This window comes from Phalacrocorax aristotelis, chromosome 1 (genome assembly GCF_949628215.1).
Source record: "Phalacrocorax aristotelis chromosome 1, bGulAri2.1, whole genome shotgun sequence".
Lineage (NCBI taxonomy): Eukaryota > Metazoa > Chordata > Aves > Suliformes > Phalacrocoracidae > Phalacrocorax > Phalacrocorax aristotelis.
In genome coordinates this window covers 149,335,320-149,347,935 of record NC_134276.1, presented here as the reverse complement: position 1 = coordinate 149,347,935, position 12,616 = coordinate 149,335,320, and positions in this window count along the sequence as shown.

Here is a 12,616-nt window from a genome sequence, read left to right as displayed (position 1 = left end):
TCCTTCTACTCCCTTCTCCTTGGTCTCATTTCCAGAGCTGATAGGTTAATAAAACCATGACCTTTAGGGTCCCAGAACTCATCAAGCAGTCATTGATCACAGCATGCAGTCAGTTGGGTAAAAAATAGTGTTAGAGCAAACACTGCCTCATATTTACACGTGAAGAAGCTGGGTTGGAGGGGAATATGTACCTCTTTGAAACTATGTGGGCATTTGCATAGAAATGTCAAATTAAGCATTTAGTTCCAGAACAATGGAGCTAAACAAAAGTTCATTGTCTCCCATTCTTCTGTTTTTCATCAGAAGCATTACTTTTTGGTGTGTTTAAAATGTAGCTTCTGGAGACAAAGCCAACCCCTTCACTCTGAAGTACTTTGGTGTCAGGCGGACTTGTGACTTGAATGACAAGTGCAAAGAACTGTGAGCCTGTTGAGGACTATTTCTTGTTATTGACCTTCACACAGAAGGCCTTGGATACTGGGTTAATGGGAGGCAGTATAAAGGTCCTAAGAGAAGCTGGATGTTTAGGTAGAAATGGGGAAGACACAACTGTATGGCTTAAAACAAAAATGTACTGAAGAAACTGACTTAAGTTGGTCATATGATCCTGTGGAGAGTGAGCGGGGGATGGAGTAGATCTGTCTGAGCCATTTGTGTACTGATACTTAACGTTTTGCAGTTAATGTGGGAGTGCTGCCAGCCAGTTCGAAGTCGTACTGGTGTTTTAAGGTGTATTCTGCCCCTGCTTCTCCCAGTCACCTTTTGTACTTTGCTGTGCAGCGGCTAAATGCTCCCTTGGTTACACCTCAGATTCTTCCTGAGTCATGTCCACTGTTTCCTGTGTTGGGAAAAGACCATCTAAAGACTAGCTTGGTGGAGTTCTTTGTACCTTTTTGTTTAAAAAGGTTAGAGTGCAAAGGAAGTTTGCTATGGTCAACTTAGTCTGTGCAGCCTGAGGAGAGACTACCTCTACCCAGTCACATTTTCAAAATTTACAGTTTACTTTTATGTTTTCTTAGGAAACTATTTATGGTAAGTGGATGGAAAGTGTTTAAGTGCCAACTGAATACCAAACCAATCCAGCTCTGGCCTCCACAAGTTCTCAACCACTGTGTTTCAGAGCTGCCAGTTCTCAAAGTTAATAAATGACACTTGGCGATTGCCTTGTCTGTTTTCTGTGGTGGCTACAACCTCTCCTCAGACTTAAATTCACATGGGCAGGAAAGCAAGATATAATGACAACTCTGCTGCTCAAGAAACCTTAGAACCGTGGTAGGAACAGACTGTAGTGATTCAAATGGAGACTGCAGAAGAGTTTGGAGGAAAGGAACCCCCCTTTGAGAGCTGTGCCAAACAGGTGTTGCTGCTGCTTCCTTGTGTTATGGTGGCCAAAGGTACCGGGGGTGGGTGAATATGAAAGGGAACTTGACTCTAGCACCACACAGAGGGCAGGCTGGCTGTGACAGGGCACTCCTCCCTCCTGCCTTGTTAGCTTCTTAGCTCCCATACCTTCTTGGGGCTATTCTGGCAGAATTTAGCAGCCATGTTATCTCCCCACTCTACAGAAGGAAGGGGGAGAGGGGGGAAAAAGCTCACTGTTCTTGGTCTTCACATTGTGCTGACAGAGCATGGGAGGGCAGCAGATACCAGATGATGCTGTGCTGTAAAGTCGAGCTTTGTGCAATGAAATGGCACAAAGAAGACTCATGATGGCTGTTTTTGAAAAGAGGGTGCGTTGACCCACAGCTCAGTCAGAGGTGGCAATGCAGATGCTGCAATTACTCTATCAGGCTCCAGAAGGCATTTGTGGCCTATTGGGACCCCTGGCATTAGAAGTGCTGTGTCTGCAAGCGTATGCTTCATTAATATAGTTGTGGTTTTCCTCAGGTCTCTTCCAGCTCTCCCTCAGCATGGCATGTGAGCTTGAGCCATTTCCCCACCTTCTGTCTAGCTCTTGCATGAAAGAAAAATATTAGTACCTACTAACTAAGGGAAATTCTCTCTTCTAGAAAAGCAGCGTGAGCCCAGTGGCAGCAAATGCTTAAGTTTTGGTTGCTGTTGGCCTCAGAGGAGCTAAGCAGTACTTTGCTGCCATTTTCCCTGTTGGTCATTTCCAGCTGTTAGGAACAAGCAGCACAAATGAATATTATGGAGGACCCTGATGTTGCTGGAGCTGTTTAGTGAAAGTGCCTGTCTCCTAAAGGTATTTTTCTGTTAGGTTATCCTGGTGCTAACCTAACGGAAGTGCTGGAAAGGAGGAATGTGCATTTGCTATTACTCCCATAATCTAAACTGGGGATGCCTTGAAGAGTTAACTATCTAGTTAATCCTACTTTCCTGACAGATGCTTGTCAGGCTGTCAGTAACTAGTGTACTATGATCAGAGCTGACCTAGTTCTCTGGTTCAGATCTGTGGCTCTCCAGCTGTTCCTAAGCTCTGCTGATTGTGCTTTCCAAGATCTGTACGGAAGGCAGGGGTACTGGCTATCCCAGGGGTGAGCAAGCAGGCTTAAAGATACATAACTATCCCTAAAGACAAAGCAATTGCTCTTACACAGATTGCAACTGTAGATCACAGAACCACAGACTGTCCTGAGTTGGAAGGGACCCACAAGGATCATCAAGTCCAATTCCTGTCCCTGCACAGGACAACCTGTAAATTCACACCATGCATCTGAGGACATTGTCCAAATGTTTCTTGCATATTGTCAGGCTTGGTGCTGTGACTGCCTCCCTGGGGAGCCTGTTCCAGTGCTCCACCACCCTCTGGGTGAAGAACCTCTTCCTCGTATCCAACCTAAACCTCCCCGGCACGTCTTTCTACCATTCCCTTGGGTCCTATCACTGGTCACCAGAGAGAAGAGATTGGTGCCTGCCCCTCCTCCCCATGTGAGGAAGCTGCAGACCACAATGAGGTCTCCCCTCAGTTTCCTCTTCTTTAGGCTGAACAAGCCAAGTGACTTGAGCTGTTCCTCATTTGGCTTCCCCTCTAAAACCACCAACTTCATGGCCCTCCTCTGGACACTGTCTAGTAGCTTTATATCATTAATGTACTGTGGCACCCAAAACTGCACACAGTAGTAGAGTGGGACAATCACCTCCCTTGACAGGCTAGCAGTGCAGTGCTTAGTGCACCACAGGACACAGTTGGTGCTCTTGGCTGCCAGGGCACACTGTAGGCTCATGTTCAACCTGCTGTTGACCAGACCTCCCAGCTCCATCTCCACGGAGCTGCTTTCCAGCCTCTTGTTCCCCACTCTGTATGTACATCCAGGGTTGCTGTGCCCCAGGGGCAAAATCCGGCACTTGCCCTTGTTAAACTTCATATGGTGGGTGATTGCCCAGCTCTCCAGTCTGTCCAGATCTCTCTGCAGGGCCTCTCTGCCCTCAAGAGTGTCATCAGCAAAATTAATTAGTATTCCTTTAAAACCTGCATGCAAGTAATTTATGAAGAGATTAAAGAGTACTGGCCCTAAGATGGATCCCCGCGAAACCCCACTAGTGACTGGCCACCAGCCCAATGCAACCCCATTTACTATGACCCTTTGAGCCTGACCCATCAGCCAATTGCTCACCCACTGCATTGCATGTTTATCCAGCTGTGTGCTGGGCATTTTGTCCAGGAGGATACTGTGAGAGGCAGTATCGAAAGCTTTACTGAAATCCAGAAAGATCACATCGACTGGCTTCCCTTGGTCAACTAGGTGGGTGACCTTGTCATAGAAGGAAATTAAGTGTGTTAAGCAGGACTTTTCCCTCATGAACCCATGCTGGCTGGGATCATTGACTGCGTTGTCTTTCAGGTGTTTTCAGTAACTCCCGGAATAATCTCCATAATTTTGCCAGGCACTGAAGTGAGACTGACAGGCCTGTAGTTACCAGGGTCATCCCTGTTGCCCTGCTTGAAGACTGGGACAACATTTGCCAGCTTCCAGTCAACTGGGACCTCTCCAGATTCCCAAGATCATTGACAAATCATTGAGAGGTCTCACTATGACATCAGCCAGCTTTTTAAGTACCCTTGGATGAATCTCATCAGGCTGCATCCCCTTATAGGGATCCAGCTTGCTTGCTGGAACAGCAAGTCCTGCACAAGTTCAGGGTTGTTTGGGAGTTTATCATTCCCACAGTCATGGTTCTCTAGCCCAGGGCTCTGGGGGTTCCTGAGCCCACCATCGGTGTAGAAGACTGAGGCAAAGAAATCATTAAGCATCTCTGCCTTGTCTGTGTCCCTGTTTGTGAGGTGACCATGCTCATCAAGCAGCGGGCCAATGTTATTTCTGGTCTGCCTTTTGCCATTAATGTATTTGAAAAAGCCCTTCTTATTGTCCCTCACGGTACTGGCCAGTTTCAACTCTAATTGAGCTTTGGCTGCGTGTATTTCCTCCCTGCAGTGGCAAACAGCATCCACTGATGGACTTGCAAAAACGCAAGTGGACAACAGGTGGAGCAAGTGCATTGCGGTAAGTATGTGCAGGAAAATAGGAACAATTTTACACTCTTGCGTGCATATAGGGATAGCAAGGCATAATCAACCTCTGCTGAAAGGCAGCACTTTTTATCTCTGCCAGCACTGCCCTGTAGTTCAACAAATGGTGTGAAGGTGATTTAGTTGTCATGTGGAATAAATCGCAATCATCATCTAGGTCACGTGTACAGACTGGTGATTAGTCCTGTTTCTGTCTTGCATCAGCAGCTTCACTAGACTAGATAAATTCAGTAGGAGCAATATTGGCTATTTGCAGACAGCTATTTAGCCTGAAAAAAAAAACCTAAAAAGCCCACTATCCTCATCAGTGATAGCCCATTAACAACACTGTGTGTTAGGGAAGGTGGGGTAAGCCAGTGTTTCATGAGAAAAGGAGCTCAGCAATGAGCAGATGCCAAATTAAAAAAAAAAATAATTGGAGGGTCCCTTGGATTTCAGGGATTTGAGTTCAGATACTCTTGCACTATTTTTTCCAAAGGACTGTGTATTCATCTTCCTCCCCTATCAGAAGTTGTGGAAACTTATAAGCATTTTGCATGCTATCGAGTCAAGCGTTAAGGTAGGCAGTCCAGACCCTGCCCTTACCCATAGCTTGAAAAATGTCGACTAACGTGCCTTATCCAAGCAGAGTGATTGTGTAGGTGTAGCTGATAGAAAAAGACCCCAGCAAAGCAAATTCACGGTCTTGTACTGCAAGCCCCAATATTGCTGCCTTCCCTAACATTTTAGTGTGAAAAATGCTTGTTAGTAATACAAAACTCAAGAGTTTTGTTTTTGCACTTACTGTATACTTCAACCCATGCATATAAAGGAATGGGTTTTTTTAAGTACACACAGACACACAAATTTCAATTCTATGAAATTGTGGGAACTGGTACTAAATGTTTGTCAGGCAATAAAGCAGAATAAACTTTCACAGGTCTCATTTTCTCAGATGAAAGCCTTAGAAGACCTGCTGAAATGAAAAATTCTTTCTTTCAGTACTGGGAATCTTATGTTCTGTGTTTTCTCTTCCATGTAGTTGCCTCAAGTGATTTCCGCAGCTAGGAATACCTTCCGTGAAACTGTAAATCCTTCACATGGGCTGCTGATAAGAGATTTCTGAGAAGATCTGTGAACTATTATTTCATCACATCGTCTCAGTATTGGGGATAACTGAAGCACCTACACAGTGATTCTTAGTAATAGAAGGTCAAATATTCCTCTTCATTTTAAAACTGCATGCCTTCTCTTATTTACAGGTAAACTTTATTTGTTACTCAGAGTCCCTGCTACATTTAATAATTTTATTTCTCCCTGGTACCAGACTGGGCTTGATCGATCCCAATCATGTACTGGTTTATACAGTAGATGAACTACATTTTAATATTAAGTAACATACACTGGCAATATCAGATGCAGTCAGAGACACATGTAGATAATGATTACAAATACACGTGGTTATTTTTATGCATATATAAATGGATAAATTGTTGTTTGGTTTTTTTCCTCTAACTTTTCTAAAACAATTGTAACTATTTTATATTATCATTCCTATGCTGAGTGTCCTTGTTCGTGTCACAGTGTTAAGTGGGTTTCATGTTAGTATGAAATTCTGAATTCCCTGTTCTAAAGTGTAGTAGGTAAAGTAGAAAGTGAGATCACCACAACAGTACTTCTGATCTATAAGCTTGGTTAATTTTGCTCAAATTTGGAATTTGCCTATAAAATGAATGAAACCTCTCTTGGCGCAGTTTGCACCTGTTGCCCCTTGTCCTTTCTACGTGGCTCCTTGTGAAGTTGTAGCTGCCCGCTAAGTACTGTGGAATACTGTGATGAAGTTTCCCCTGAACCTTCTCCAGGAAGAAAAGACCCAGCTCCTTCAGTCTTTCCTCACAGGGCAGCTTCTCCAGCCCTTTGATCACCTTTGTGGCCCTCCTTTGTGACCCTCTCCAGTCTGTCTGCATCTTTCTTGAATTGTAAGGACCAGATGGACACAGCCCTCCAGATGTGGCCTGACAAGCGCTCAGAGGACTGTGGTGATCACATCTCTATCTCTGCTAGTAATGCCCTTGTGGATACAGTCCAGGATCCGATTTGCCTTTGCTGCTGCAGCAGCACAGTGCTGACTCATGTGCAGCTGCTTGTCCACCAGGGCCTCCAGGTCCCTTTCAACAAGGCTGCTCCCTAGCCATAGATCCTATCCTGTACTGGGCTTCTTGGTTATGTTGTACCAGGTGCAAGTTTGCACTTGCCTTTGTTAAACTTCATGCAGTTCTTGCTAGCCACTCTTCCAGCCTGTCTAGGTCTCTCTGTAAATTGGCTCTCCCTTCTGATGTGTCCACCTCACCACCCTGTTTGGGGTCATTAGCAAACTTGGTGAGGGTGCTTTCAGTCTCGTTGCTCAGATCATTTATGAAGATTTTGTATAGCGTGGGGCCCAGTATCGATCCCTGGGGGACCCTACTTGTGACAGGTTGCCAGTCTGAGTAAAAACCATTGATCATCAATCACCCTCTGAGTGTGGCCTGTGAGCCAATTACCTACCCATCTCACAGACCACCTATTCAGTCTCTGTCTTGCCAGGTTGTCCAGGAGAAGGCTGTGGAAAGAGTGTTGCATACTTTGCTGAAGACCAGGTAAACAACAGCCCCTGCTCAAGATCTAAGTCCAGATTCCATCCTGGCTTTAAATATCCCAGAAAGTGCCACTGATTCTTTCAACAGATATATCAAGCTGCTTTGAAATGACCAAGTCTTATGCCTCAAAGACTTAGAACAAAAAGAACAACTAATTATTCTGTAAAACCATTATATATATATCCTCAGTACCTCCTGTTATGTCTAGTCTTTTGCTATTGACTAATTCTAATCTGAAATTGTATGTGCTAGGATTAGGCCTACAACATGCAAGTTCTCCCTGTGGTGCAAATGTGCAAGAGGGCAAAGCAGGTAGCAGTGGAAATGCCCGTATAAGCTCCATCCCATTTTTAAGTGGACCATTTTGCTTGCTAGCATAGTACCAAAAGGTAGGTATCACCACTTTGTGCTTGATAATGTGTGTCATTTGCCATATTCAATAGATCAGCAGTATAGTGAAAGTGTTAGGGTTTTCCAGAGGAGGAGATGTTCCCAAAATAATTTATCTCCTGTCTTCCTGTAGTTCCTTATTTAGCTTCTCTGCCCTTCTCTTTTGCCACCTTAGAACTCAAATTCCAGAGGAGCTTGCGTTTTGGTGCTGATTTCTCAGCTTGGAAAGCATTAATCAGATTTGGTCAGAATCCACCTGAAATACTGACATCTTTGTTCAGAACAGGACAAAAATTAAAAAAAACCCACAACCCACCAGCAAACGCCAAAACTGTTTCCATAGCAAGCTGCTGTCTATGCAGTAAAGAAATGCTAGTTGACTGAAAACTCACATGGTCCTTCATGTTTGTTTGAGAAGAGTCACCACCTGGCTCTCAGTGATCACTTTGGCTACTGTGTTTCTCGCATCTTCACAGGCTTGTGGTTCTGCCCTGTCCCCTGATGTGGCCCTGCCCTAAACTTTTACATCCAGCCACATAGTACCTTCTCCAGCAGCTATCATGAAGCACACCTTCACGACACCTTTCTCAACAGTGCCTCACTAGTTTCAGAGCTGCTTATAAGAGGTGTTTAGATGGGAGGAGACAAGGTGGAGTGTGGAATAGGTCTGAGAGGGAGATGTATCCAAAAAAGGCTGAGAAATGCTGGGCTGAGGTATGGATTTCCAGCTGGATCATGTTTTATATTTTACAGTTCTGTCTGCATTCCTGTGGTGCACAGGGGAAAATGAGGATTTTTATATTTTAACTGGAAAAAGCCACCCACATGAAACATTAAGTGACCCATTTTCCTCTTAATAATTTTTCTCTGCTTGTTTGGTTCTTTCTGTTACTGCAGTGAAAATCTCTCCCACAAGTGGCTGCTCGTGCACAGCAGTTTTTGTAGCTAACAGTGGAACTACTTGCGTAGTGGGACCAACTGGGTACAGTAGGAGGGAGCTATGATCTGATGGGCTGTTGCAGTGTGTTTCTGTTGTGCGTGGGCTCAGCAGTGCTAGATGACAAATGCTTTTTTTACTGCTATGGCTTGCCAAACAGTTTGTGCCTCCACCACCACTGGTGAGATTTGTGGTCATTCATCACCTCATGGATCAGGTCTTTTGTTAATGATGTCCCTAAAAAGTGTCATACTTACTTACAGGCACCAATTGATGTTAATTCCTTCAGGATCCGAGGGTAGTGTGTGAACAATGAAGAAGAATTGGCTGAGTTAAGAAAGGGAAAAATTGATTACAGAAATATTAGTGGTGCTGTATTAGATATGCCTGCACTCCCTGAAGGATAAGCTAAGGGCTGTCAAAACACTGTGCAATCTATTTTCCAGTTTTATTTAGCTTTGCTGAAGACCAGGTAGCTTTTTTCATGGAGATGAGAAAAAAGGCTGCACAAAGCCTGACTGTTTGGTCTTGGTTCAAAAGGTGCTTAATATGTTTGCCTCCACTGTCCCTATTTTAAAGTGTTACACACAATGATTTCCACTGTACTCAGCATTTCTGAAAAACCAGGTCACTTGAAGGGCTGTATAACTTGATGCAGAGAGTATGATCTTGTGCAGCTCTCTGTGACGGTGTTGGGGGGAAGGATGAGGCGTGGAAGTGCCTTTGTCATGCAGGTCCAGTTGCTGGACAAGTGCTTAGCCCTGATGCGTTTGTGTCTGCTGATGACAACAGAGCTCCTGATTGAAAACAGAATAGTGGATCTAGCTCTTTGCACTCATGTTTTGCTGTGTTCACCTTGGTTGTTATAACCTGGGATCCTGATCCTTGTTTTCCTTGCAGTAAATGGTGGAAGTCCTGCTGACTGCAGAGGGAGAGGACCAGGTTCTCCACAGACTTTTTCCCCCGGATGCAGAAATAAAGCAGCAGACTTTGAAATGCAGCCTTCATATCTTGTCAGCATGTTTCTTTCTAGATTCCTGGGAGGGCCCTTAAAGACAGCAGCCCCGATGGACAGACAGGAAGAGGGCTAGACATTGCAAAGCATGAATAATGCTAAATTCTAGCCTGGATGTTCACCTAATGGAGCTCTGAGTAATAAAATGAGGTTTCTGAGAAAGCTTGAGATTTCTGTTGTAAACAGGGTTTACAACAGTTTTGTGCGTTTTAGTTTTGCGCATGCTTAAAAGATTAATTTGTTTTTAAAATTGAGTTCCTTGTCCCTTCACCCACACGCATGTGGCCCCAGCACCCTAATTGCCACCATAGCCTTTGCTTGCTTTTTGAGAGCCACCCTGTGATCATTTCAACAGCTACCCAGTCTGCAGATGTACTGTTACTCAGAGCGAGCAAAAAAGAGGTTTTGTAAGGGCCCGTGTAAATGAGTGGATAGCACAAGAAACAGCTTTGTGGTGTACAGAACAGGACAGGAGAGTGGAAAGAGCTGATATCCACATTTCCCAACTCTGCTACCAAAATCACAGTGTCCCCATTGCAGCAGCATGGGCCCCAGTTACGTCAGTAGAGATCCCTGTGGACAGATCCCTCCTGTTGCTTGCGGCACTGTGGTGTGGGGTACTGTTTGTCTGTGTAGTTATCATCTGTGGGCAGTGATCCTTTCCGGGAGGACTTCTTCTGAGGCAGGATTTGCAGGGGGCAACACAAACTGCCCCTAGGAGTTGGAGAAACAAGGAGCCTTGATGAAGAAAGCCATATATATTTACTGTATTTGTGCCTCCTCTTGTTCCTACTACAAGAACTGTTATAAGTATTTGCAATGTAAATGAGTAAAGCTCAGAAGTCTTCAGTGGCAATTTACATTGCATTTGGTAGAATCGTGCCATAGATCCCAGCCAGTATGTCTTCAAGGGTTCATTCATACAAGTAAACGAATGTCCAATATGAGCCTGCAATAGGCCGGTCTGACCACTTCTAGCTCTGCAACAGGCATGAGGATCATTCTCACAAGTCTTTGTAATGCTCTTGCAAATGGCCAGGGGCTTTTTCAAGTTAGATTTGGACAACCATGATACGAAGGTAGGTCTGGAGGAAGAGTTCCTGCCTGTTATGGTGTGGTACTTCAGGACGTGCTCCTGATAACACTGTTTACTTTACCAAGGAGGACTGATGGGACAGGCTTTACCTCACCTCCTTGTACGTGTCTGCAGTATAAATATCCCCACTTGAACAAGACTCTCCCGTGCCGTGCCTCCTTTTATTGTCGAAAGAGTAACAGCCTTTTCAGGATGTGAGTCATCAGACCTATTTCAGACTTTTCATTTAGGTGAGATTAATGGTGGCTTCTCACTATTTGCATCTCTCTAGTGACTCGCCGGGTACTAGATATCCGTGACTAGATCTGATTTAGCAAAGGTTTTATAGAAGCCTATATCTGCACAGAGGCATCACCCTGCCTGACTAGACCTGGTTTCTTAGCTGAAGAGTTGATTTTGATAGGTAATACGCATAACATGAAAACAAAACCATAGATGGGTATTTTGGCATCTGCCCTGAAGCTGGATTTCGCTGTCCACAAAGACGATGATCCAACAAACCTGGTTTCACGTATGGATACAGCTTCTCTTCCACCCCACTAAGGGCCATAGGGCTGGTTTCCAGCACACCTCACAGGCTCATACACTGCCCAAAAACACCCTGAGGGGGCGTCTGCGGACTGCTGTTCTGCACTTGCTCCTCAGCTGGAGCGCAGGCAAACTCACAGTGTCAAAAAATGTCTTGGGGACATGATACTTCTCCTGGTTTCAGGCTGTGATTGCACAAGGCAGAATTACATTAGGGTAAATACAGTGTGACTCAGGAGAGAGATATCCACATTTTTTCTTAGAAAGTCAAATGCTTTGCAGGACTTTGATTTTCATCTGCTGTAGTCTCCAGCAGGTCCTGCTGGGGAGACAGGTCAAAGTGGAGGAAACTGGGCTCTTTTCTCTCATTATCAGAGTATTAAATATTTTACAGAATTCTAGTGTTGAAAGCTGCAACCTGAATGGTTGAGAAAAAGTTCAGGCCTGCATACTTAGCTTCCAGAAAATGCCCACATGAATTTCTCTGATTAAACTGGAGCAACCACAAGGGAAATTCTCGGGACAATTTCAAATTCTAAATAGAAATGTAACAGGAAATTAAAGTAAAAAGCAAAGACCTATGACCAATACCCATAAAGAATCATTTGACCAGTGTCTAGATTTCAGCTGCATAACAAATCTAGGCAAACCACCAAGAAATATGGATTTGTTATGCTTTTTCAGTTATGTTTCTCAGGCTCAAACTGCTTGAAGTAAATAAAACTGAGTCAGGAAATTAGTGTATTAAGGTTTTCATTGATGTAACTGTAAAATGTATTTTACAGTATTAATGTCAGCATCCAGTCATTGCTTTGCAGTCAGTATAATTGCATGCATCTGATACTTAAAGGCCTAATCCTGATCACATTGATCCTTTTAGAACTGCTTCCTTTATGCTGCTGAGCCTGTCAGCAGCTGCTTGTATTGGGATGTGTGTGTATATACAGGTAAGAGAGTGTTCACATGATGAAAGCTCCAGGCTTCCTGACAGCAATGTCTCAATCATCTCTTCAGTGATTTTGGTTTTGGGAGAAATTGGATACCTACCTGACATGAATGAGCAAACATTCACAAACTGTCCTGTTTCAATCCGTGATATGACTTCTCAAGTAACTTCTTACACGTTGGAGGTGAGTCTCCAGCATTGGGCCACTAACACTCCTGATCTTTTGAGTTCACAAAACCTGTCTGGCAATGCTGCCACATGCACAGCACCACTAAATGGGACAGCCAGCGACCTAAAAATATGATAGAAAGAGAAAATTATGCTTAGCTCTGTTTGTAGGCCCAAGAGAACAAATAATGCAATTGCAAGCTTATAGTCTGTAAGGCTTTCTTCTCAGATTAATATTTCCAGACATTCAGTGCTAGAAAACTTTTGAAATTAAAACTCCAGTCTATAGTATGTGAATGCACACACATATATAAATATATACTCTGTCTCATATATGACAGTATAAAAGTGATTGTAATGGAAAATCATATGTCCTGAGTATACTATTGTTACTCCATTAAAATTGCTTGCTTTGGTGTGTTGCACACA